The sequence below is a fragment of the Arvicanthis niloticus genome, chromosome 3 (assembly GCF_011762505.2).
Source record: "Arvicanthis niloticus isolate mArvNil1 chromosome 3, mArvNil1.pat.X, whole genome shotgun sequence".
In the NCBI taxonomy this organism is placed as follows: domain Eukaryota; kingdom Metazoa; phylum Chordata; class Mammalia; order Rodentia; family Muridae; genus Arvicanthis; species Arvicanthis niloticus.
The window spans coordinates 63,829,917-63,854,448 of NC_047660.1; the positions used below are offsets into that span (position 1 = coordinate 63,829,917).

General features: G+C 43.1%; 1 long non-coding RNA gene across 1 annotated transcript; it reads right to left on the reverse strand.

Annotated features, from left to right (window-relative positions):
• Positions 1-1,201: 1,201 nt before the first annotated feature.
• Positions 1,202-3,585, reverse strand: LOC143441718 (uncharacterized). Its single transcript, XR_013109355.1, has 2 exons — positions 3,189-3,585; positions 1,202-1,741 (listed from the first exon to the last, which is right to left on the reverse strand). It is a non-coding gene; the product is annotated as an uncharacterized LOC143441718 (long non-coding RNA).
• Between the last annotated feature and the right edge of the window lie 20,947 nt (positions 3,586-24,532).

A 24,532-nucleotide genomic window follows, 5' to 3' on the forward strand; every position in this document is an offset into this window, starting at 1 on the left:
TGAGTGCCAGCTGGAGCTGGGAGCTAGGATAAAGCAATGAGTGGGAAGAAGAAGGTCAGAATGTCAAGGTCTGTGGGATCCACAGCAGATGTGGGCAGAAGGAAAGGAAGGCTGAAACACATGTTCTGTTGCAGAGATAGGGATGAGACTGGGAGATTGGGTTTCGAGGAGAGGATGCGATGGTGACATTAATTTACCTGTTTCCCTGGCCTGCTCGACTGGTGTGTTCACAGTGAATGCCTGCTAGTATTGGAGACTGGGATACTGCAGTGAGTTGGGGGAAGGAAGGTTGGAGGAGAAGATCTGTTCTCTTGTGATCTGTTGATTAGGGGGTCAGAGAGGAAAGGAAGACTGCAGCAGGTCCTCTGCTACAGAGTTGGAATAAGACTCAGAACTTGAAACCTGAGAAGCAGGAGATAAAGTGGAAATCTTTTGTCAGCCTTTCCGCTTCCCTGGAAGGAGTAGCTGTCAGGTTAGCAGAGGGTACCTGCTGGAGTTGGGGGCTGTTTTCCTGGCCTGCTCAGCTGCTGTGTTTGCAGAGAATTCCTGCTGGTGTTAGAGGTTGTGATTCTGGAATGAGTTGGGAGAAGAAAGGTTGGAGAAGATTTTTGTGATCTGTTGTGAATGGGGTCCCAGCCTGCTTTCTTTTTTATTAAATTTATCTTTGTTGGATATTATATTTACATTTCAGATTTTATCCCCTTACCCCATTCCCCCATCACCCAGGAACCCCCTATTCCATTCCCCCTTCTCCTGCTTCTATGAGGATGTGCCCATACCTACCCCCACACTCCCACCTCCCCACCCTCGAGTCCCCCCCCCCCCCACTCAGTGTTCAGCCTTCCTGGGACCAAGGATCTCCTCTCCCACCTATGCCTGACAAGACCATCCTCCCCTACATATACAGATGGAGTCATGGCTCCCTCCCTATGTGCTCCCAGCCCAGCCTGCTTTCTTATATTTTTGGTTGTGAGCCTAGCCTTTAATGACTGACCAGCCTGCTTTCTTAAAGCACTCAAGACTGCTAGTCCAAGGGTTGTGGCACTACTCACAATGGGCTAAACCTTCCTCATCAAAAACTAAGAAAATGTCCTGCAGGCTTGCCTCAGCTCAATCTTATGGAGATGGTTTCTCAATTGAGAAATCCTCTCAGATGACTCTAGCTTATATCAAGTTAACATAAAAACAAATCCAGGACAGGTACGTTAAAAGATTTACATAAAAGTTTTACAAGGTGGGGGTCATTTATGGAAACTTGGCTCTTGATGTGCCAGCGACCTTTGATGGAAATCCTTTGTCCCACGCATCACAATGCCCATACTCCTTTAGATTTCATGACCATGCTTGATGCTTGGCTTCCATCCTTGTTATGTGCTTTGGATACGATGCTTCTCAACCTGTAAGTCACGTGCCTCCATATTGCTTTGGCTCCCTTCCTCACCTAGAGTTCTTAGCTGTGCTTCTGAGGACTCTGACTTGTGCCTGCTGCCACTCAGTTAGTCCTGGCCTGGCTCTGGCCTGTACAACAACAGTTCTGCTTTGCTGTTGTGCTTTGAGCCTTCTTAAAGAGTCAGTTTTGTTGGGCCGTATCCCTGCTGTGCTGCTCTAGGCTAGTTCTCATCTTCATTTTGCAATATTTTCTGCATGATCCCGTTAGCCCTTTCCTGGGCTATGACCACCTCTGGGGTTGCTTCTGTTGAGGTTTTATGGCTGCTGCCAGGTGAATCAGTCTTAAAATTACCTGTTGGAGAGATATAGGAAATAGAGACACATAAAGTAAATGAACATTGCCTAAGAACACAGGACTACCCAGCAGAACAGCAGCAATCAGAATGCTAACCCGTGATCTCCATGTTCTCCCTGCTCTCCTGGATTGGTTCACGGTTTAGGAAACCTCATTGACTATTGCTCTGCCTGTCAACACATGTAGGCTCATGGAGACACCCTTGTCAGATCTGTAAGGCTTCATTAGCTTGTGGGGCTGCAGAAGTTGGAAGAAGTAATTGACCAAGCTCATCTTCTCACAACTTCCTCCTTCAGAGGGTTTGAGGCAGGGCAGCAAGGAATCCAGACTGGCCTGAAGCTCCAAAGTAAGAAAATTTTATTCGTATCCAGATTTAAAAGTTGCCACCAAACATTTGAAGTTTCTCCTCCAGTGTCTGTTTTTGTAAAAGATGGCTAGCAAATTTATCCCTATTAGGCAATGTTTGTGAGAATAAAGAAGCCCAGTACTTCCATCTGTATTAAGATGATCTAATAATGTCTTATTACATCTCACTTGCAAAAAGATGAAACCGACATAAAATTTAAGGAACACATATTTTAGGGTTCAGAGAAAGCCTCCGACTCTTCAGTAGCTCTGAGCATGCACACATCTTCCTTTGATCATCTTGATTTTTGTCAGCAGGCTTCATTGGGAGATGACTAAAATGGAGATGATTAGTCCCAAAATAGATCATCTGACGAGGATGAAGAAAAATCACCTGCCAATAGAGCCTGTTCTTGTCACCAGCATCCATCCCAGATTAAAGACATGCTGAGTCTCTTCCCTCCGCACAAGCTGTGTGTGTGTGTGTGTGTGTGTGTGTGTGTGTGTGTGTGTAGTCTCAGGCCTCTCTGCTGCAGGCACTGACTGCCCCAGTCCATATTCACATATTCAGGACACCATTCACAATGTGGAAGCTTCTTCCTTTAAAAGGAGAGCACACTCAGGCCTTGCTTCTCAAGCCCAAGTTAACATCTACTTTTGTCTTAGGTTTATTTCCCTTTGCTCTCATAAAATGATTGCACAAGCAACTGGGGGAGAAAGGGCTTATTTGCGTCACAATTCCAGGTTAAAGTCTACAGGTTACATTCTGGGGAAGTCAAGGTACCAGGAACCTGAACAGTTAGTCACATTATGTCCACTGTCAAGAGCAGAGAACAATGAATTAATACACGGACCCTGTGCTCAGCTAAACTCCATGGCCCATGCTGACAGATGAATCAGAATTCTGGCGCACAATGAGCAGCCCCGCATATCAAAAGTACTGCCTTCCTCAGGTGCCTTTCTCGGGCACTATTTCCTCTGTCCTCTCATGCCCTTAATGAAAGAGATGAGAAAGCAGCTTAGCATCTTGTCCATCTCCTGTGCTGCCTCCTGGATTGGGAATCTTCTCTTTGCCAGTCCAGATCTACTTTTTACCTACCTGTCCATCCTCAGACCACAAAACCTGGCCCAAATGAACATCCAGAGACTAGTGCTTTCTCGTGTCTGGTTGGGTTTAGCCGACATATGTCACCAACAGGATGTGGGGGTGAAGTGAAAGAGATGGAAATGCTAATTGTTGAAGCTCAATGCCTTCCAGTTGTGGGTGTGTCTAGATGGGTCGATGCATTCCGTTTCACTGGGTGGTTGTGAAAGACCCCAGCTTAGCAGAGTTGTTTTGTTCAGCAGAGTTGTTTTGTTCAGCAGAGTTATTTTGCTCAACAGAGTTGTTTTGCAAGGCTGGAAAAATACTGGGCCCCTGAGCAGGTCAAAGATAGTGCCAAAGCAGTGCACCTGGCCCCAGGCGGGGGACGGAAAGTACCCAGAAAAACACCAGGTGATCCAAAGAACAATAGAGACTGCCTCAGCACCTTGTTCCTGGAACAGGGTGTTGACCCTAGGTTGAACCTGGCCTTATTTGAATTGTCCAATTAGAGCCCTGTAACCATGCTTCTCGCTTCTGTAAACCTCGCTTCCTGCTCTGAACCTCTATAAAAACCCCAACCCCTAGACCACCGGGCGGCAGTCCTCCATGGAGACGCTGTCGTCCGGGTACCCATTTGGAGAAATAAAGCCTCTTGCTGTTGCATCCGAATACCTGGTCTCGGTGTCTTTGGTGACAGGGGTCTCTCAGAGCAAAAGACCTGAGGCCTGGGTCTTTCAGTTGTACTTACAGTTACTTGCACTAGGCACCAGGGTATTCTTTTCCTAGGAGGATTCAGGCCACGAGATGGTAATGGAGGCAGTGGGCATGGTTGCTTTCCTAAAGCATGAACACCTTTGGAAGACAGTCTCTTCACTAATTATGACATTGTTGTGGGGTTCGGCTGACTCCTTGACTTTCTTCCCAACTCTGTTCTTATTCTCTTTGCTCTCCCTCATCGGTCCACTATTTTTTCTTTCTAATCTTCTCTCTAATCTTCATTTCTTCACATGACATTTATAGCCATATCCTTCACTACAGTAATATTAAGTTTATTTACCTTAGTTAGGTGTGAAGAGAAGCTTCAAGTAATAAAATAATAAGTTGAAAATATGTGAGAAATACTGCTGCTACTGGAGATGTAAAGCGGCTCAACCACTCTAGAAAACAGTTTGGTGGTGTCTTGAAAAGAAAACACACACACACACACACACACACACACACACACACACACACACCTGCCACATGGTTCAGTCAGAGAACTCATAAATATTTACTTAAGAAAACAGGAGCTGGGGGGTGGTGGCTCACGCCTTTAATCCCAGCACTTGGGAGGCAGAGGCAGGCGGATTTCTGAGTTCGAGGCCAGCCTGGTCTACAGAGTGAGTTCCAGGACAGCCAGGGCTACACAGAGAAACCCTGTCTCGAAAAACCAGAAGAAAAAAAAAAAAAAACCAGGAAGCTTGGTAGGACTTTTACATGAACTTGCACAGCAGCTTTATTTAAAATGGCTCAAAAAACAAAAACAAAAACAAACAAAACACTAGGTATGGTGATATGTGCCCAGGATCCCAGTAAGCAGGAGGCAGAGTCAGGAGGTCTCTGAGTTCCTGGACAACTTGAACAACCCTCTCACCCCCATCTCAAGCAAACAATCAAGTTTCCCAAATGTAAACAACCAGGAGCTGACCACATAAACCCAACACAGTGCTACAAACTGGAGTAGTGCACAGCAGGAAAGACTTATTGATAAACACAGCAACTCAGGCAAGTCTCAAATAACTAGGCTAAGTAAAAGAAGTCAGATAAAAACATACTGCACAATCCACTTATGATACCACTACTCTAGAGGCAGGACATACTCCAGTGGTTGTGGGAAGGCCAGGACCTCGGGGGTTACAGGGAATGTGGACTAGCTTTGGGAAGTAATGAATGCATATGCCAATATATCAAACTGCACCTTCATCACGTCTAATTTATCATGTTTCAGTTCTACCTCAAGGAAGCTTGTAAAAGCAACATGCCAGAATGGGGCTAAATATGGCGTATTAATTTCCCATTACAGTTGTGATAACTCACCGTGTATTTACTGGCTTAATACAATATATCAGTTCTTATACTTCCAGAGGTCAGAGATCTGAGTTTAGTCTCAGGATAAAGTCAACATGTTGACAGGGCTGGTGTTTCTGAGGGTTATTAAGGGAGAGTCCATTTTTTTCTAGTCTGTCTTGTGTGCCTGAGGAATCTTCCAGGAACATCATACTTTCTCTTCTATGGTAAAGTCACCTCCTCTTTTCCTCTCTCACTTTTGAGTCACTTTTAAGTACATTGTGAGTACATTAGAGCTTAGTTATGGCTGCTGGTGCTGATGCACACCTTTAATCTAAACATTCAGGAGATAGATGCAGGTGGATTTTTGTGAGTTCAAGGTCAGCCTGGTCTATAGAGTGAGTTCCAGGAGAGCTAGGTCTGCACAAAGAAACTCTGTCTCAAGAAATCCAATAAAACAAAACCCAAGCCAAGCCAAGTCAAACGAAACCAAACCAAACCAAATGAATCCAGTCAGATAACTCAGAACAATGTCCCCATCTAAAGATCTTTAACCTAATCACATCTATAATGTCATTTGTTTTTTAATCACAGAAGGCAATATTTACAGGCTTGAAGGACTAATATAGTTACCTTTGGGACCAATATGTAGCTTTCCCATAGCTAGCATATTGTTCATTCTGCAAAAATGCCTATTGCCTGGTGTCTGGAAATAGCCTATCCCTTTCTGTCTGCACTGAGGGATTTATAAGCAGCCTTGGCTCCTGAAGAGAAGGAACAATTTCCAGGTTGGACACTATCAGAAAAAGCTCGCCGTGCAGAAATCATTAGCCGTATGCCTTCTCGTGCAGAATTTTAAAGCATCCTCAGGGTATCAGCTTACATGCTTCTAGCATCCTCTCAAACAAGCCAGCCTTTGTCTTGAGGAAAAAGCTCAGACGGCTGTGGGAAGACGGCCATTTTGTGCAGAGTGAATCCTTAGGATTAGAGGTTTCAATCTGTGGCTTGTTAGTTTATCTTTAATTATGGCTCTGGTCTGAATAGTGAAGTCTCAGGAAAATCCTCACCTGGATTACTCTGTAGGATCCAGATGGCAGCCAGTGTGTAGAGCCACCTGTAGGGAGCTTTGGTATGGCACTCTGATTCCCAAAGGGGCGGGGGGGGGGGGGGGGGGGCTTTTAAGCTTTGTGGATTTCAGACTCTGGCTTAGTCATTCTTCCTTAGAAAAGCAGGAGATGAGAAGCTGTTTTATGCTGGGGGATGGGGTCAGAGAGAGGCTTTGCCTCCTTAGAAGTTCTAGGATGGGGAAGGTATCAGATAGAGTCAGGCAATGCTATTGTTGTCTAAGCCTCTGTGGTGGCTGCCTTGTTCCACTCCAGCAGGGGCCCAATATGTGGAAGCCACCCTGACTAATCCAAAATTATCTCAAGACTGGGTATTATTATCCATTATATGAACTCCTCCAAAGGGGAGTCATGAACAAATGAGAAACACAAGACTTAAACATGGCCTATGTACTAGTGTGCCTATGGACCTCTAGCAGTGTCTTCGGTGCCCACGGCTGGTTCTCAGGCTGCAAAGTGAGGGCCTGACCTGCCTAAACAAAACACTTGCTGAAAGCAGGGAAGGTCGCATCTGTTCCTGCTGCTCTGACAGGCTGGACTTCCAAACCTTGTGGAGTCTGGAGTCACTGAAGCCCCGGTGAAGGTGTGGAAACAGCGTCAGGTGTGGGTGTGGCTTGAAGTTCCTGCCCTTGCCTGAAGGGGTCAGCAAAGGACTAGGTAGGGCGGAAACTTTTTTGACTCTAGACAACCCCAGGTTTCCTGGAGGACAGATCTGCCTGGCTGCTTGTGGTTTCTCTGCCTGGACATTGCCAGATCTTTCTCCACGTGTTCGTGTTCCCTGTTTGTGTCAGGATTCTCGAGTGTGCCTTAGTTGCTGAGACTACAAAGATAAAGATAGTGAATGAACTCAATGACCCGGATGGAATGTTCTTCCCAAACATTCCTGGGGTGTTTGTGTCCCAGCCAGTGCCTGCAGCCAAGCCACTAATGATCGGAAGATCGCTTCTGCATTAAATATAATTGTGGCTGAATGAGAATGTAGGAACAAAGCAATGTTTTTAACGACCCCTCTCCCCCCCAACTTTCACTTCTTAAATTGCGTGCAGTCATCTGACTCCTTGTTTTTGTTCTAGGAAAATGATGGGCCCTCTGAGACTCTGGGGAAACGGTCGTCTTGCTCCTTTCTCTCTCTCTCTCTCTTTTTTTTTCTGGAAGGTGAAGTTAGCTGGGAGAAGCCGAGGGGAGAGGAGCAGTGAGCAGCAAACCCAGTCCTAGATGAGCATCTCCCATTTACACTTTTTCTTTGGTTGTCACGTATTCAAAAGTTATATTTCATGTGGTCTGTGAGTTGTATCTTGGGTACTGCGAGCTTTGGGGCTAATATCCACTTATCAGTGAGTGCATACCATGTGTGTTCTTTTGTGATTGGGTTACCTCACTCAGGATGATATTGAAGAAGGAAGACCAAAGTGTGGGTGCTTCGGTCCTTCTCAGAAGGAGTAACAAAATATTCAAGGGAGCAAATATGGAGACAAAGTGTGGGACAGAAACTGAATGAGGGGCCGTCTGGAGACTGTTCCACCTGGGTATCCATCCCATGTGCAGTCACCAAAGGTAGACATTGATGTGGATGTCAGGAAGTACATGCTGACAGGAGCCTGATCTAGCTGTCTCCTTAGAGGTCTGCCAGAGTCTGACACATTCAGAGGCGGATGCTCATAGCTAACCATTGAACTGATCAAGGGGTTCCCAATGGAGGAGTTAGAGTGAGACTGAAGGAGCTGAAAGGGTTTGCATCCCCATGGGAAGAGCAACAATACCAACCAACCAGAGCTCCCAGGGTCTAAACCACCAGCCTGGGAGCACAGAGGGAGGGACCCATAGCTCCAACTGTATATGTAGGTGAGAATGGCCTTGTCGGGCATAGGTGGGAGAGGAAGTCCTTGGTCCTGTGAAGGCTAGATGCCCCAGTGTGGGGGAATTCGAGGGTGAGGAGGTGGAAGTGGGTTGGGTGGGGGTACATCCTCATAGAAGCAGGAGAAGGGGGATGGGATGGGGGTTTCTGGGTGTGGGGGAAATGGGGAAAGGGGATAACATCTGAAATGTAAATAAAATATCCAATAAAAATTAATATAAAAAGACTATAAACAATGAAAAAAGTTGTATTTCTAGTTAAAAAATATATTTTAATATTTCTATTAATTAAAATATAAGAATATATTAAAATATAAGAATAGATCCTTATTACAAAAGAATTTGGAAAATTAAAGCCTCTTTTTTGCTTTTGCTTTTAGCTGGCCAGCTGCGTTGGGGAAATATCCTTCTCTCTGTATATAGTGTATGTTTATGAATATTTGATGCCACTTTCTTTGAAAGGTAAAGCTTGATGATTTGTGCCGTCTAGGATCAGACTGTGAGGGTTAAGGGGACTGAGGTCTCTGCCCAAGTCATCTACTCTGGGATAACAGCCATGCTGTAAGGACATTCAGGCAGACACATCTGTAGACAGACAGGTCTGGTGTTGAGGAACTGATGCTTCTTGCCAACAGCCACAGGAGCAAACCATAAGCAAATGATTAAAAAAAGCTGTGGGTATACCTCAGAGGCACAGCAACTGTCTAGCATGTATGAGGCTGGGGGTTCAATCCCCAATACCATAAGAAGTTACTAAAGTAGATCTGGTAACCTGTGAAGTCATAGAATTCTCAGGCATGGAGTCTTTATGCAACTCAGGACGTCTCAGGAGCAGGAACACAGGCAGTGGCAGCATACATAGCCGCTGGCATGTGTCTACATTGACAGAGCACCTGCAGTGTTATATGACTTCTATTTTTAATAGCCTGGCTTGTACGGTGGTTACTGGCATTTGCTGCCCAGGCTGCCATTCAGGGTTGGAGGCCAGGATGACTCAGGTTTTTTGTCCCAGAAATTCAGCTTTTAAGCACATTTATGAAGAAAGGGGGCAGGGTACACTTGAGTGTATTTGGATGTCTGCTGATACCACTGTCAGTTCAAAACCACAGACCTCACCTTAACAGGAAATAAGATTTATTCTGGAGCCAAATTGAGTGCCCATGATATGAGAACACATTTAGGTTACTTCAATTTCCAGCTTCCAATGTGGAAGCAGATTCATGAAGCTTTTATAGTAACAGAACAAAGAAATGTTACAAATCAAGGTATTCTTAGAAACACATTGGTGGAAACTCAGAGACACAGTCACAGCCAGGTGAAGAATCTCAGCTATAGGCCTCACGTATTCTCTTACAGCATTCTTAGCCTTTTGATTGGTGGAAAGTATTTTTTTCTTTCTTTTTCTTATTGGATATTTTACTTATTTACATTTCAGATGTCATCTCCTTTCCCCATTTCCCCTCCCTAGAAATCCCCATATCCCATCACCCCTCCTTTTTGCTTTTATACCACTTTAATTACATGCAAGTATTAAGGTCAGTTCTAGGTTGAGGAACAAGCAAGACAATAAACACAAATAGTCAAAGAACAATAAACAAAATTCCTTGAACACTCCAGTGATCACTGTTTCTAAGGGCTTACCAGGATGACCAAAATATCTGAGCCAACTTCCCTGTCCTAGCCCAAAGTTATTTTCATGTCTGAAGCCTACTTCCTTGTTCTTGCCTAAGATTTAGAATCCTGTTTGAAATTACTTCTTTGTTCTAGCCTAATCTCAGATTCCTGCCTGAAGCCCACATCTTTGTCCTTGGCCAATGTCATATTTCTGTCAAGCAGCCCCAAAAGCTCTCTGCCTCTCCCCCTTTTTTATTTCATAAAGAAGACTGAGCCAGTCTTACGTTGTTCTGCCAAGAATGCCTTACCCATCATGAAATATGCATTATCAAAAGTAATGCACTTCTCTGTCTTAGGTTGGTAAGGTTCTGTACAGAATCTTACCAATCCTTGGCTTGCCAGCCTGTTAATTTAATAACTCTGTCTGGGGGTCCATTTTCAGGTTCAAGCCATGTACTTTGGCTGCCAACATGATGATATTGTTAAAGACAAGCTATAACACAATGGGCAGGAATAAAAGTATTCCCAGGACAAAAAAGACTAGCATGATGAAGCTATATATGCCATTCTTGAAGCTTCACCAAAATAGAAATACTGGCCTCAGGCCATGGGTAATTTTATCAGCAGTATCTGCCCAATCAATGCTCAGCAGAGTAACATTCTTTAAATTTATAAGCTCACCATGCAAAGTTAAAACATCCAGAGAGGTGTTAGAATTATGCCAAATACACTGCAAGTGTCTTTAAACTTTTTCCTAATTATAATGACTACCACTGTAAATTTTAGAACATGAATCCAATGGCATTTGGCATGACACTTGAGATGTCTCCTTACTCTTAAACTCTGAACCTTCTTCCAATAATATGAATAGGATGAAGAGCATCAATCCATTGTTCCAAATGCCTATCTAAATCCTCTTGTATATTCAATACATTAGTAATATTTTTTACTAAATAAATGATTAACAAAAGTAGCTGTCATAACTTCTTGTGTCAAAGCAATTGCAGAAGCAGTGGTGCTAGCAATTAATGTAATTAAATCTGTTATACCAGCAATAATCAAGCCCACTACCCTCTTACTTCTACTTAAAGCTTGACTCACTTCTTCCAATACTTGCAAGCTTTTTCAGAAGACCAAGGTTCTGTGATATTCAGGACAATAAAACAAAAGCTGGTTGATAGACCTCTGTAACTGACATGCAGGGTTTCAACAAAGTAACACAATTAGAAAGTGTACAATTAATGCAACTTACATTAAATACTGTAGAAGAAACAAAAGTAATTTCAACTTGACAATTAAAAGAGCCTTAACACATGTACTAATACAGAAATCCAGATCCTGTCCCAACTTTATCTCTTGCTAACATAACATCATAGAGAACTGCAGCTAACTTCCAAATATGTCTCTGAAAATGTCCAGAACCAGACTTCCAAATGAAGACTGTTATTTCCAATATTGGATTGATTTCTAGACCAGTCCATGATTAAGTCTGGATAACTGGTATTTAAGAAAAATACAAGAGTCATTATAACTTCTCTTTTTGATTCTCTGTTCTACAAGGTCTAAAAACTTGAGGCAAGGCAGCTTGTCCCATCTGGGATATAGGCAAGCAAAGGTGGGTCAGGAACATATGTCCAATACAGCTTCCCAGTCACCATTGTCAGGGTACTCAGCAAGCTCACAGGTCAGCATCATTCTTTGTCTCAGCATCAGCATGTCTCACCCATTAGGTCTGACACATAGGTGGGTAAGTGATGTTTTGTTAGGAGGCTAAACATGGCCCAAGATAAACTGTAATTGAATTGTAAACCTGAAGCATTCCAATTTCCCTACACCACTGAAGTTCCCACACCACTAAATCAACCAATCAGCTTCTGAAGGCACAGCTTCCCTAAAACTCTTGTTCATAAAACCTAGTGGTGTAAAAACAGGCTCATTTTCACTAACAATTAAAAAAAAAGGTGAGAAAGGTTTGAAAGTCAAGTAAAGCCCAATTTTATTTAAAGGGTATAATTTTGTTAGAGTTTTTAAAAAAAGTCCTAATGCATGCAACTATAAATGTCAGAAGCTGTTGGGAGGAGAGTGGAGAGGAGGCAAAAAAGCCATGATGTTTGAGCTAAGACAGCACGAAGAGACAGCAGGGAGTGTAGCTTTAGAGAAAGAGTAAGGGAGCCCAAAGTGTCAGAAGAAGCACATTTAGGCACTGGCCAGCATCCTTGAAAGAGACAAGAAGAAAAAAATGTTGAATTTCATGGTAGCTCATAGGAACTGCACTAGGGGTCAGGAATTCTGGGAAGGAAAAAATACATTATTGTATTGAAGGGATAATTATTCCACCTGCTTATTTTGCATGGTTTGTTTCTTTGTCGGGTTATTGACCTGCCCAACTGGATTAACTGGTTTATGTTGTGGGTTGCTTGGAGTATTAGGTCTCTATGAAGGCTAGAGACTTTATCCTTCTGACCAGAAGGAACTGGTTTTTCTTTAATGGGCCTAAACTGTTGCTGTGTGATCAAACCCTCTGAGAAGGTAAGCCTAAGATCATTCAGGCTGAAATGGAGTGAAATGGGTTGTTAGGTATTATCCATTTTTCACTGTGAAAATCTAGAGACACAGTTCTGATGCTGTTCACCAGAAGAGAAGAAAGTTTGTTTTATCTTTATTTATGGGTCTCTTATATGTGTCTATGTATGGAGGCCAGAAGAAAGCATTGGGTCTCCTGGAGCTGGAGTTACAGGCAGTCATGAGCTACCTGATGGGAATTGAACTTCAGTCTTCTGGGAGAGCAGCAACTGCTGAGCCATTTCTCCAGACAACAAGACATTATTTATGTCTGAGCTGGAGTTTTAGCTACCACCTTTAATTTCTTTCCTCAGGGATAGCTCCAGGGAAGGGTGCTAATTTAGGTAGAAGTGAGAAACCTTCTGGCATTTTTGTCAATGAACCAAGGATATCCCCGCAATTGCTACATTTGGGGTCCCTGTCTTCTGCTGCCTGTCTAGGTTCTGCTCCTGTTCTTATCCCTGGTAGCATCCAAAAAACCTGATATTATTAACCATGGTTATATCATTATACAAACTATGATAATATTCCTCTGGTTACATCAAGGGAGTAGTGACTCCATTTACCTGAAGGATAGGTATCTAGGACCTTCATTAAGCTTGATATTTCCATATTCCTATACATATCATTCACTGGAGGCATGAATTGTTCCATAGCTATGTTCTTGGGTATTCCTGGAACTCAGAGTTCAGTGCGGCATAACTACTGGGCTAAGTCACTGCCCTCACGTCTGATCCCACTCTGTTTCCTAGAAACTTCCTAGAAGCTGCCACATTGTCAGAAACTAGAGGCAGGCAAATGACTCTGTTTCTCCTTCATTTCATTTCAGATGCAGGAGGACCCAGCAGGACAGCATCTGGGCTGGAGTAAAGAACTTTTCCTTTTAAGCCAGAATTTTCTGACTGCAGTTGGTCATATCATCCCTGGTCTTACTGTGGAAGCAGGCTGGTTTTCTTTTGGTTTTGACATTGGTTTGGCCACTAGCTTCTCTTCGATAGAATGTCTCCAGTCACAAGACGGGATTCCTACACATGATCTTGATCAATCAGTCCAGTGAGAAATGTTTGCAGAGTTAAACTTATCTCCCCAAGTAATCTTGCTTAAAGTAGACAATTCAAGGAAAGAGAGACTGAGAAAGTGCTCCAGCTCCGTATGGCTGCAAATGTTACTGTCATCTCATCCCTATAAAGAGTTATGGTCACCACCGCCACACACGCATACATACAGCACAGGCATACCCTTTCCCGCTGCAGAGTGTTTGTCCTTTACTGTTTGAAATAAACAGTCCAGTCTGTTGAGGTCAGACATCTGTCTTTTTCTGCCTTTTGTCTCTTTACACTGCCCCAGAAATCTAACTCTTCAAATCTTATTTGGATATGTCTCTGATTCAAGCTGTCTCAGAAATTCCCATGAATTCAGTTAGACAGACATGGGTGATGGAAGCATCCACACTGAGGAAGTTGGGGAGAAAATTTAGTGACGGGTAAGCAAGACTGTAGTAGGGAAGGTATTCATCTGAGAATCTGTTTATAGTTTGTGAGAGCAAAAGTTATGTTTTAAGTTTTAGTTTTGTGCCTAAGAGATCCATAAAACAAAATTTCCTCTAACTTGCAAGCCCCTTTGCCGGAGGACAGATACTTCCTGAAGTGCTGGAGGCTATTTTATGTAAGCTAACAAGCCACGTTTTCACTCCCCTCAACAAGTTTGTCTGAATCAACTGCACCTGACATTCTTGATCACATGTAGGCAGGAGGTGTGCAGGCAGGAGCTGTATCAGGATGTGTGCTTGCCCCTGATTGAACCTGGAGGGAAATATGTGTAGTCTTGTGGGTTTGCTTTTATAAGCCTCTGCAAAACTCATCTCAAGGCCATTTTCTGAGAACCCTGGAATGAACCTGGCCAAAGCCCAACATCCTGGTCAGTACTTTATCAAAACTTGCTTCAGTATTGACTCAGCATTGTGATAGTGGTCTTATTCTCAGATGGTATGATTAACAAGCTCCTAGGACCAAAGGATACTGAGTTATAGAGTAGTTAGGGCAGAGATGAGAGGAACCAGAAAAAGTTACAAACAGGAAATACAAATAAATCTACTTAAATAATATATTGTTAATCCCACTCAGCAAGAATAACACTACCCGCCGGGCAGTGGTGGTGCACACCTTTAATCCCAGCACTTGGGAGGCAGAGGCAGGCAGATTTCTGAGTTTGAGGCCAGCCTGGTCTACAGAGTGAGTTCCAGGACAGCCAGGGCTACACAGAGAAACCCTGTCTCAAACCCCTCCTCCCCCCCAAACCAAAACAAAACAAAAAAAAAAAGAATAAGACTAACCCCATAGTAACCCAGGATGTAGTGTGAGGTCTAAAGTTATGTTTTAAATTTAAATTACTGTACTTAAGAGATCTATAAAACAAAAATGCCTCTAACCTGTAAACCTCACTAGCCCAAGGCTAGGTAATTTCCAGGAATGCTGGGGGCTGTATTCATGTAAGATAACAAGCCGCACTTCTGTATACAGGACTAGTTGCCCAAATTGCACAAGATGTGCTTGATCACATGTAGGTGGGAGGTGTGTAGGCAAGAAGAAGTACATCAGGATGTGTGCTTGCCCCTAATTGAATGAAGATGAGAAATACATAGCCTTGTGGGGTTTGCCTTTATAAGCACTGGATTAATGTAATTCACAGCCATTCTTTGGGAATTTCAGGTATGGACCTGGCCAGTATTTAATAAAGCTTGCTTCAAATTTGGCACAAAAACCTTTGTAGTGGTGCCATTCTCATCCAGTGGGATTAACAAGAACCAGCTCTGTGCTTCTTTCTGCCACATCTGATTGCTAAGACTCTATCTTCTGACCTAGATGAATGGTTCCTCATCTGCTCTTGCTGTGTTTTAATAGAGTCGGTGTGTGTCATGTGTCCTGTCCAGCAGGGCATTAAACAGGGGTCTGGGGAGATCACCTGAAAGAGAAGATGAAGGACAGGTGAACGCAAAGAACCACAGCTTGTCTATACTATAGGCTGATCAAACCGTAATTTTTTCTTTTTCACACATGGGTTAAATACACAAAAAAGGCAGGATGTGGGGAAGGGGATGATGCAGGAGCATAGGTGTTCAGGGTGAGTACAGATATCTTCTAGAACAGAGTGTCAGCAGGGTGAAGGTTCAGGGGACAGTTCACTATGACTCCGCTTATGATTCACTTATTCTTATCTAAGTTGTTACTGTCCACCAAGGTTACCTATCTACAAGGTCTATGACTAAAGCCTGGCAACTTTCCACCAAAGCTGCTTGTTTACAATAGCTTATACCATCTGTTTCAGTGTTTTTCTACAGAGCCCAAGACTTTGTGTTAACAGGCATATATGTCAAGCCTATGGCTGATTCTAGGCCTTCAGTGTATAAACAGGGCTGCCCCTGACAGTCATGTCTGCAGTTTTGTTCTGTATTTTCTTATATTGTGTGTGTGCACGTGTGTGTGTGTGTAGGTCAGAGGTTGACATCTGGCATGTGTGTGTGTGTGTGTGTGTGTGTGTGTGTAGGTCAGAGATTGACATCTGGCATTGTCCTCAGTTGTTTTCCACTTTAGTTTTTGAGATAGTGCTTTTTGTTGAACGTGGTGTTCAGCAATTGGTTAGCCTGGCCACTCAGTGAACTCTGGGGATCCCCCTGTCTCTGCTCACTGCAGTGCTGTGCTGGCTTGTATGTAGCTGCTGGGATCTGCACTCAGATTCTCCTACTCATGTTGCAAATACTGTACACACTGAGTCATCTCCCCAGCTCCCTCCATTGGATTTTATGGCAAATTCTTTGGCTTTTCATCCACTCATGAGATTGAGTGGATCTTCCTCTGGCCATCTCCCTAGATTTCTCTCCCCTTGTTTCATCCCCTTCTTTTGCTGTAGACATAAGAACATTCTGCATTTTATGCCTGCACTATCCCCCATCACCGAGATTGTCCCTCAGAAGTCTTTGGAAGTCTCTGTTGGAAATAACCAATTCTGCAGGGAGACCCCTCCCCCACCTGTTTAGTTTTATCTGCCTGCCTCTTCAGCCACTCTGCAAGTCCCACCCCTCCTCTTCTTCCCACTCCCAGGCTGAAAGCACCTTTAGGGCAAGGTCAACTTCGTTTAGACTTCTCCAGAGTCAGCTTTGCACATGATAGACTGTCATTTCTTATTTGGAGCTTCTTGGTAGTCTCTCAAAAGTCACGTTGTATCTGGCTTTGTATTTACCTTGTGGAGATGTCTTGAGTTGCTTATGGATCTGTGAAGATTATATGCTGAGACCCAGGGAATCGAAGTTGAGATTCAGTTGGAGAAGAGGGGTGTCTCATATAGGTGTTTGTTCCTTCTTAAAGTCTCTTGTTACACTTATTGCCTTGAAAATTATCTGAATTTTAGAATTTTATTTTTATGGTCAGGCACTGGGCCAAAAGCCAAATATTAAAACAAAATATGTCCCTACCATTTGTTTCTTAGGAAATTACAAAGGTTTTAGGAGGTCTGAATAGAAACAGAGAAGTATATTCCCCAAAGTACATATTTCTTAGTGTATCATAATCTTATCTTCATTTCTATGTCTGTGAAAACATAATTAGCTAACAACATATATAATAACATGCTTACATGTTATATTACTATTTTCTATTTTTTTTGTGATTTACTTCAGAGATCTTTTTGACCAGCACAAAGTATATTTAATAGAATATTTAATAGAATATTTGCTCTGACATAGCTAATATATGTAGAATCCCAGCCATCTTTTTTCTTTTTATTTTTCTCTTTTATTGAAAATATATTTTTTCACATAATATATCCTGATTACACCTTCCCTTCCTTTGCTGCTCCAAGTTTCTTCCCTTATCCTCTCCCATCCAGATATACTCCCTTCCTGTCTCCCATTAGAAAACAAACAGGCTTCTAAGAAACAATACAATACAATACAATACAATACAATACAATACAATACAATACAATACAATACAATATGATAAGTGTTTTTGTTAGGTTTTTGGGGCTTCCATGAAACACCATGATCCCAAAACAAAGTTGGGGAGGAAAGGGTTTATTCAGCTTACACTTCCACATTGCTGTTTATCAATAAAGGAAGTCAGGACAGGAACTCAAGCAGGGCAGGAACCTGGAGGCAGGAGCTGATGCACAGGCCATGGAGGAGTGCTGCTTACTGGCTTGTTCCTTATGGCTTGCTCAGCATGCTTTTTTATAGAACCCAGGACCACCAGCCCAGGGATGGCACCATCCCCAGTGGGCTGGGCCCTCCCTAACAATCACTAATTTAGAAAATGCCTTACAGCTGGGTCTTATGGAGGCATTTTTCTCAGTTGAGGCTTCTTCTTCTCTGATAACCCTAGCTCCTATCAAGTAAGCACAAAAGCCAACCAGTACAAAGAGGTAGAACAACAACAACAAAAAAAAAAACAAAAACAAAAACAAAAAAAAAAACAAAAAAAAACAAAAACAAAAAAAAAACCCCAACATATCAGAATTGTACAAAACAACAAGCAGAAGGAAATAAGCTAAAGAAAAGGCACAAGAAACAGAAACCCACTTGTTCACACATTCAGGAGTCCCATAAAAACACTAAACTCGAAGCCATGATATACAATAGAGGAGCTGGTGCAGATGGAGCATGTGGCCTCAGTCTCTCCGTTTCTTTTCCCAGCTGTACGTTAACCCTGTAGTAAAGCTAGTATCCACATAGCCTCTGGAATTCAAGTTATGTAAAGTGGTTTCACAGTTCTACCATTTGCCCTTCTTCAGAAGTCAGCAGAATGTTGCTCTTCACAACCCTCAGGGCTTAGGGGTGAGTAGGGAAGAGAGCACAGAAACCCGGTCACAGTGGGGCAGTGGTCGTAGCTCCTGTGGAGGCCACTCCTAGTTTTCTACCTTGAAGGAAGACATGATGTGAGTTTTAGGTCTCAGGCAATCCCTGGGTGACCACTTTCACATTTAAGCCATGGTCAGTAAGGCGAGGGTGTCATAAGCCAACATGGACTACCAGTATTGCTTAAAACAGAGGATGATATTTTCCCATGGATCTGTTGCCAAGAACTGGAAAACTATCTTAGTTCTTGGGTGAGGTGGCCTAAGGTAAGGAATACCTTCCCTGACAAACAAGGAGTCAGAAAAGAGATTCAGTGATTTTTTTTTTTTTTTTTTTTTTTTTTTTTTAAATTTTCTTATTCAGTTTGAGGGATCCCGGTCACTGCTCCCTCCTGGTCACCCCCTCCCACAATGTTCCCCCTTCCTCTTCTCCTCTGACAGGTGGAGGCCCCCTGGGTATTCCACCCACTACCCTGGCACTTCAAGTCTCTGTGATGCTCGGTACTTCCTCTCCCATTAAGGCCAGACACGGCAGCTCAGCTAGAAGAATATATCCCGTGTACAGGCAACAGCTTTTGGGATAGCCCCCATTCCAGTTGTTTGGGACCCACATGAAGACCAAGCTGCACAGCTGATATATATATGCAAGGTCCTAGATCCAGCCTGCATATGTTCTTTAGTTGGTGGTCCAGACTCTGAGAGCCCTGAGGGTCCAGGTTAGTTGATTCTGTTGGTCTTCTTGTGGAGTCCCTATCCCCTTTGGGGGCCCACAGTCCTTCCTTCTATTCTTCCATACGAGTCCCCAAGCTCCAACCACTATTTGTCTGTGGGTGTCTATATCTGAGTCAGCTGCTGGGTGGAGCCTCTCAGAGGACAACATGCTCCTGTCTGCAAGCATAACAGAGTATCATTAATAGTGTCAGGGATTGGTGCTTGCCCATGGGATGGGCCTCAAGTTGGGCTGGTTATTGGTTGGCCATTCCCTCAGGCTCTGCTCCGTCCTCCATGCCTACATTTCTTGTAGATAGGATAACTTTTGAGTTGAAAGTTTTGTGGGTAGGTTGGTATCTCTATGGCTCCACTGGAGTTCTTGCCTGGCTACAGGAGGTGGCCTCTTCTTAGTGAGCTTTTAATGACATCTGAGTATGGGAACAAGGTGGGAAGACAGAGCAAGAAAGAAGTGCCAGCTGTCCTGAGTCTTGAACTGTCATTGAAGTGTGCATGGAAACTGTTCTACTTAGAATGATGTGAGCCTGAGGCATAAAAACTGCATCCTGCCAGCTCTAACCAACTGAAGAAGAAATAATCAACTGCATTCTATTACTGTTGGCTTAACTTGGTAGTCAAAGGTTGGGTGTGGCCTGAAACCTGGGATAGGAGTTTGAAGTAGGAGATAGTTAGCTACATTTATGACCTCAAGTTTATCTGTTAGCTTTATTCTCTTGGGACTAGAAATCAACAGCTAATTGCACTTATTGTCTTATTATCTTCAGTGAGCTTTTCAGCTTTCTGCCCAGTTTAAAGCTGCTGCTATCAGCTCATCTTTAACCTAACAGTTAAGAACTCCAAGGGACTTCATTTGTCTTTCTTCTGGTTTTATCTTTGGGGTGTTTTGCCACATGTAGGTTTCCACACCAAGTGTGTGTGTATTGCCCGAGGAAGCCAGAAAAGGGCGGTGGATGCAGTGAAACTGGAATTACAAATGGTTGTGATCCTCCCTGTAGGTGGTAGGGACTGAACCCTGGTCCTCTGCGGGAACAGCCAGTGCCCTTAACAGCTGGGCCTTCTCCGCCCACTTCTGGTTCATTTTAAAGAAGTCAGTTGAGGATTGCTTGCTGCCAGGTTAGCATCTGAAAGTGTTAAGCTGCTTCTGAGAATGTGCCTCCTATATGGATTCCTTGACTCCTTGAGTACTTCAACAGACCAGTGGCTGATTTTTTTTACTAGGTTAAATTTTTTTGTGTGTGTGTTCAGTTTCTCTATACCCATAAAGGACATCTCCTTTATAGCCAGTCAGTGGTGAGTGTGGGGAGCTGACAGAAGGCAGCTATCATCCTTCCAGCCATCTTGAGCCATATACCCTGACAAGAGACTTGTTTTTAACAGCCTACAACAGCTGAGCACACTCTGATAACATCTTGTTTTATATACTCGGGATTTTCCCTTGACTCTAACTGTTACATTGTGACTAAGAGTGGCCATAGATATAGAGACTGGTGTGGCTGCATTGATACAGACACCTCATTATTTTCATCAGCTGAGAGCTGCCACTGATGTAGATTTGAGAGCCCTAGAACAGTCGGTAACAAAGTTAAGTTGTTACTAGACTTGCTGTTTCTTAAAAGAGAAAGTCTGTGTGCTGCTCTAAGAAAAAATGTTACTATTATGTAGACCATTCAAGAATGACCAGAGAGTAAATTCAGAGGAAGGTTAGACCAGAGACAAGATAGAGAGACACAGCAACGTTGATTCGAGAGTTGGTTCAATCCTCCCTTGCTGGACCCCTTGTGATTTTACTTTTGCTTTTAATCATAAGTCCCTACATTTTAAATAGATTAGTAACTTTTGTTAGAGAAAAGATAAATGCTGTTCAACTTTTTGTGTTGCACCACCAATATAAGACTTTGGGTCAAGAAAATGGTAATTATGATGACACTGGAGTTTAAACTTTTCTAAAGATCCAAATCGGAAAAAGTGGGGTAAAAATAGACTTATTAATAATTGAGTTTTTATGATTAAAAACATAACCAAATCAGAAAAAGTGGGGATGTAGAGTGAAAAATTATAAGGCCATTTTATGAAATATGTGTAAATTTTTTCGCCTTAGACCTTGGGCAGAAAAGCACCTGCCAGCAGGTTTGGGTCCATCTAATTAGTTACATAGGAGGGGGAGTTACAGGACAAAGGCCTGTTAAGAACATCCCAGAAACTGACTGGCCAAGAGAGGAACTACACCCTGCCCCCATGGTACGGCCTACTAGTGTTCAAAAAAAAAAAAAAAAAAAAAAAAAAAAAAAAAAAAAAAAAAAAAAGTAAAACAACCAATCCTGTGCACCCGCGCGAAAGTTCGCTTTTTCCCCACCCCGCCCATATATAAGCTCTAGACCACTGAGCCATGAGGTCAGTCCCTCTATCCCCTATGTGAGATATGGGGATATGGGCTGGCCCAGAGCTCTGATTTAATAAACCACCTCATGTGCTTTACAGCAAGACGGTCTCTCGTGTGTCCTTTGGATGCGTGCTATCCTGTGACTTAAGTGGACCCCCTTTCTGGGGAGTCCCGGACCTTTCAGTGTGTGAGACTTAAAGGTGTGACTTAGAGAAGAGACGAAAAGGCATGACTTAAGAAGTGAGACTTATAAAAGGCGAGAGGCAGACAGAAGAAGGAGCTTGAGACTTGGGACTGGAAACTTGGAATTTGGAGGTACTAGGGACTAGGAACTAGGAACTGGAGACTTGGACTTGGACTAGGAACAAGGAACTTGGAAAGAGAGAAGAAGAGAGACTTGAGAATAAACGGGACTGAATCACACTCTGTCTGGTCTCCATTCTTCACGTCCGCCCTCATTCTCTCTCTTGCTGAACCCGGACTGGAGCAGCAGTATGAGCCAGGACAATTTAGCCCCCAAAGCTTGGGCAGTGTGGGCTCTAACAATTTTGGCCCCCATGCTTTTGGCAGTGTGGGTTCCAACATTTGGCAGAGTGGTCCCTGACAGGTGAGGGCAAGGGAATGTAAGTGTTTCCCTTTAAAAATCCTACATGATTTTCACAATGTCTTACTTGGAAAGGTCTATAGGTTTTATCACATATTCAAGCTATCAGAGATGCTAATGACATGCACATGGATCGATCACTGGTCTTTTCTTGTGCTGAAAACTAACAGGATTGTTTTGGCCAGTCTAACGTGTCTAGTATCAGGTAGCTAGCCTTTCTTGAAATTAATCTCTCTTTTTTTCACAATTAAAAAAACCCTCTTATGTCAAGCATCATGTATTTTTCTTACATACTTGGCTTAACCTAAAATAGAACTGAATTTTTGAAAGGTCAGCTTGATAAAATTATCCAAGAAGAATTACATGTTTACTTTAATCAGTGCTCTTTATTATATGAAAGCATTGGAAGTTTTGGATAGTAAGCAATTGATCATAAATGTAGCAATCTATGAGTAAGAATATACTCAGAGATGTTATTCTATTAAGACCTTTAAAACTGTCAGTGACATTATAAGACTTAAATAAAGGCTTTGCAGGGACAAAATTGGGTGCGTTGTACTGGTTTCTGATTTTGTTTGTGATCTGGAGCCCAAACCCACGGTCTTGGACCAGTATTCTATCCCTGAACTGTAATTTCAGGCCCAACAATTCCCTGATCTTTTACAGACCTAGGTGTGTATGTGAAGTGTTATTTACTTGAAGAAAAAAAAGAATAAAATTTATGTTCATTTAAAACCACTGCTTGCCTTTTACTGTACAAATATTGATTCTGGGTCAAATTTGTACCAGTGTAAAATGACTCCTTTTTAAAGGAAATAAGAAAATAATTCATCCTGAAAAAACCATCCGGGAATGTGGATTCAAATTACTCTAAATGACACATTCTACTGTGTAAAAGGTTATATGAACTTGTATAGGCACAGAGTATAAAAGCTCACCAATCAGGCTTTTTTTTTTTTTTTTTTTTTTTTTTTTTTTTTTTTCCCCAAATAAGTCTGTGGAGGCAGCAGGAGGAGAGCTTGCAGGGTCAGGGCGTGTGTGTGTGTGTGCGTGTGTGTGTGTGTGTGTGTGTGTGTGTTAGGAGGTGTCTTCCATAGGATTTGGACTGAACATCAGGCTTGGTGGAGGCTGGGGGTCTGTTAAGGATGGTGACAGGTTCTAAGAATTGTATCTGCTAGCCAGAAGGACATTGGGTCAGATACAGAGGTTGGCAGTAAATGGCTTTGGAAAATTACAAAACATAACTCAAGAAAACTCGGCTCTTGACCCACCACATTTCATCTCTCTGTAATCAGCATGCTCAGGCCAGCCACGGCTGAGCAGTTGGCAGGTCCTTCACTATAGACACAGCATCTTCAGAACGCCTCGGGTCACATCGTAATGGGCACGTGTGAATTTCATCCTCTGAAACCAGTGTCTGCCCTTGTCTTGGCTGTTGTTAAGCAACAGAAAGTTTGCTCGTAGAGAGCCCCTGCTTCCCCTGAGTGAAAGGATGTTTTCTCTCACAGAATTCAGCGTTTTTTAGGGTACATCAGAGAATCCTATTTACTTCAAGTCACCAATGTCTTCCTCTCTCTCACTGTCAAGATGCCAAGGTGAGTAGAGTATCCATGTGCAGAGACAGACTCCTCCCAGGCAGATGCTTGTGTGGACAGGAAGTAAAATGCTGTTTAGCTGTTCTGCACTTTCAGTAAGGCTTGAGACTTGTAGCAATGGTAGGAAGGGGCACTATCCCTTATCTTCTGGGAGGTAATTGCCAAGCCTTGCAACATCTTGTCTGGTAGGGGTGTGGGTTGTGGACCTTGTGCTTTGAGCCAGCCAGATGGTAACTGTTAAGTCCAAAGGAAACTCCAATTTCCCAAACTCCAAAGGCAATTTGAATATCCAGAACTGAGTTCAGTCTACACTATATGAGGATTCTGGTGGTTAGACTCAAAACCAGCATTCCTTAGGTACTTGTAAAACCAGTTCTGGTCGGCCAAAAGGAGTCTGTTTCCCATACTGGTGGCAGAGGGACATAAGGCAACCCAGGGGTGCCTATCAGCATGTCAAAGTGCATGCTGACTTCCAGGCTCCCAGTTGTTCATTTCAAAGTCCATGCTGGTGCTGTCTGTTATTTTCCAGTCTCTATCCAGCTGCTCTTCTCCCCTCTTTTGCAAACTGCCCTAGCCATATCCAGTCTGCTGACCATATTTGTTATGGGGAATCTGAAGAGAAAAACTCCCAAGAGGTCTGAATAAGTCAAATGGAGTCTTTATTAACTGCTGACGGTACCAAGCAGAGTAGTGGGAAGCAGCCCTGACCTCCAGTTTGTTTGAGTTTTTAACCACAATCAGCAAGTGTTGTTTGTAGAAGTGGAGAGAGAACAGTTATGTGGCCAGGCAGTTAACCTTTAACTCTGGGTCTCACTGTATAGAAATTTAGGGCTGGTCACCCAAGATAGTTTTAGCACTAAGAGTAGTCTTAGGAATACGTTCAGTCTACTTCTTTCTTTTTCTGTTCTGAACTCTTCTGGACCCCCCTAGCTGTTCTCTTTCTCACATTTACAACGAAACCTTAACCATAGTACAGAGTGGTCAGGCTGGCAGTTTCTTCATGG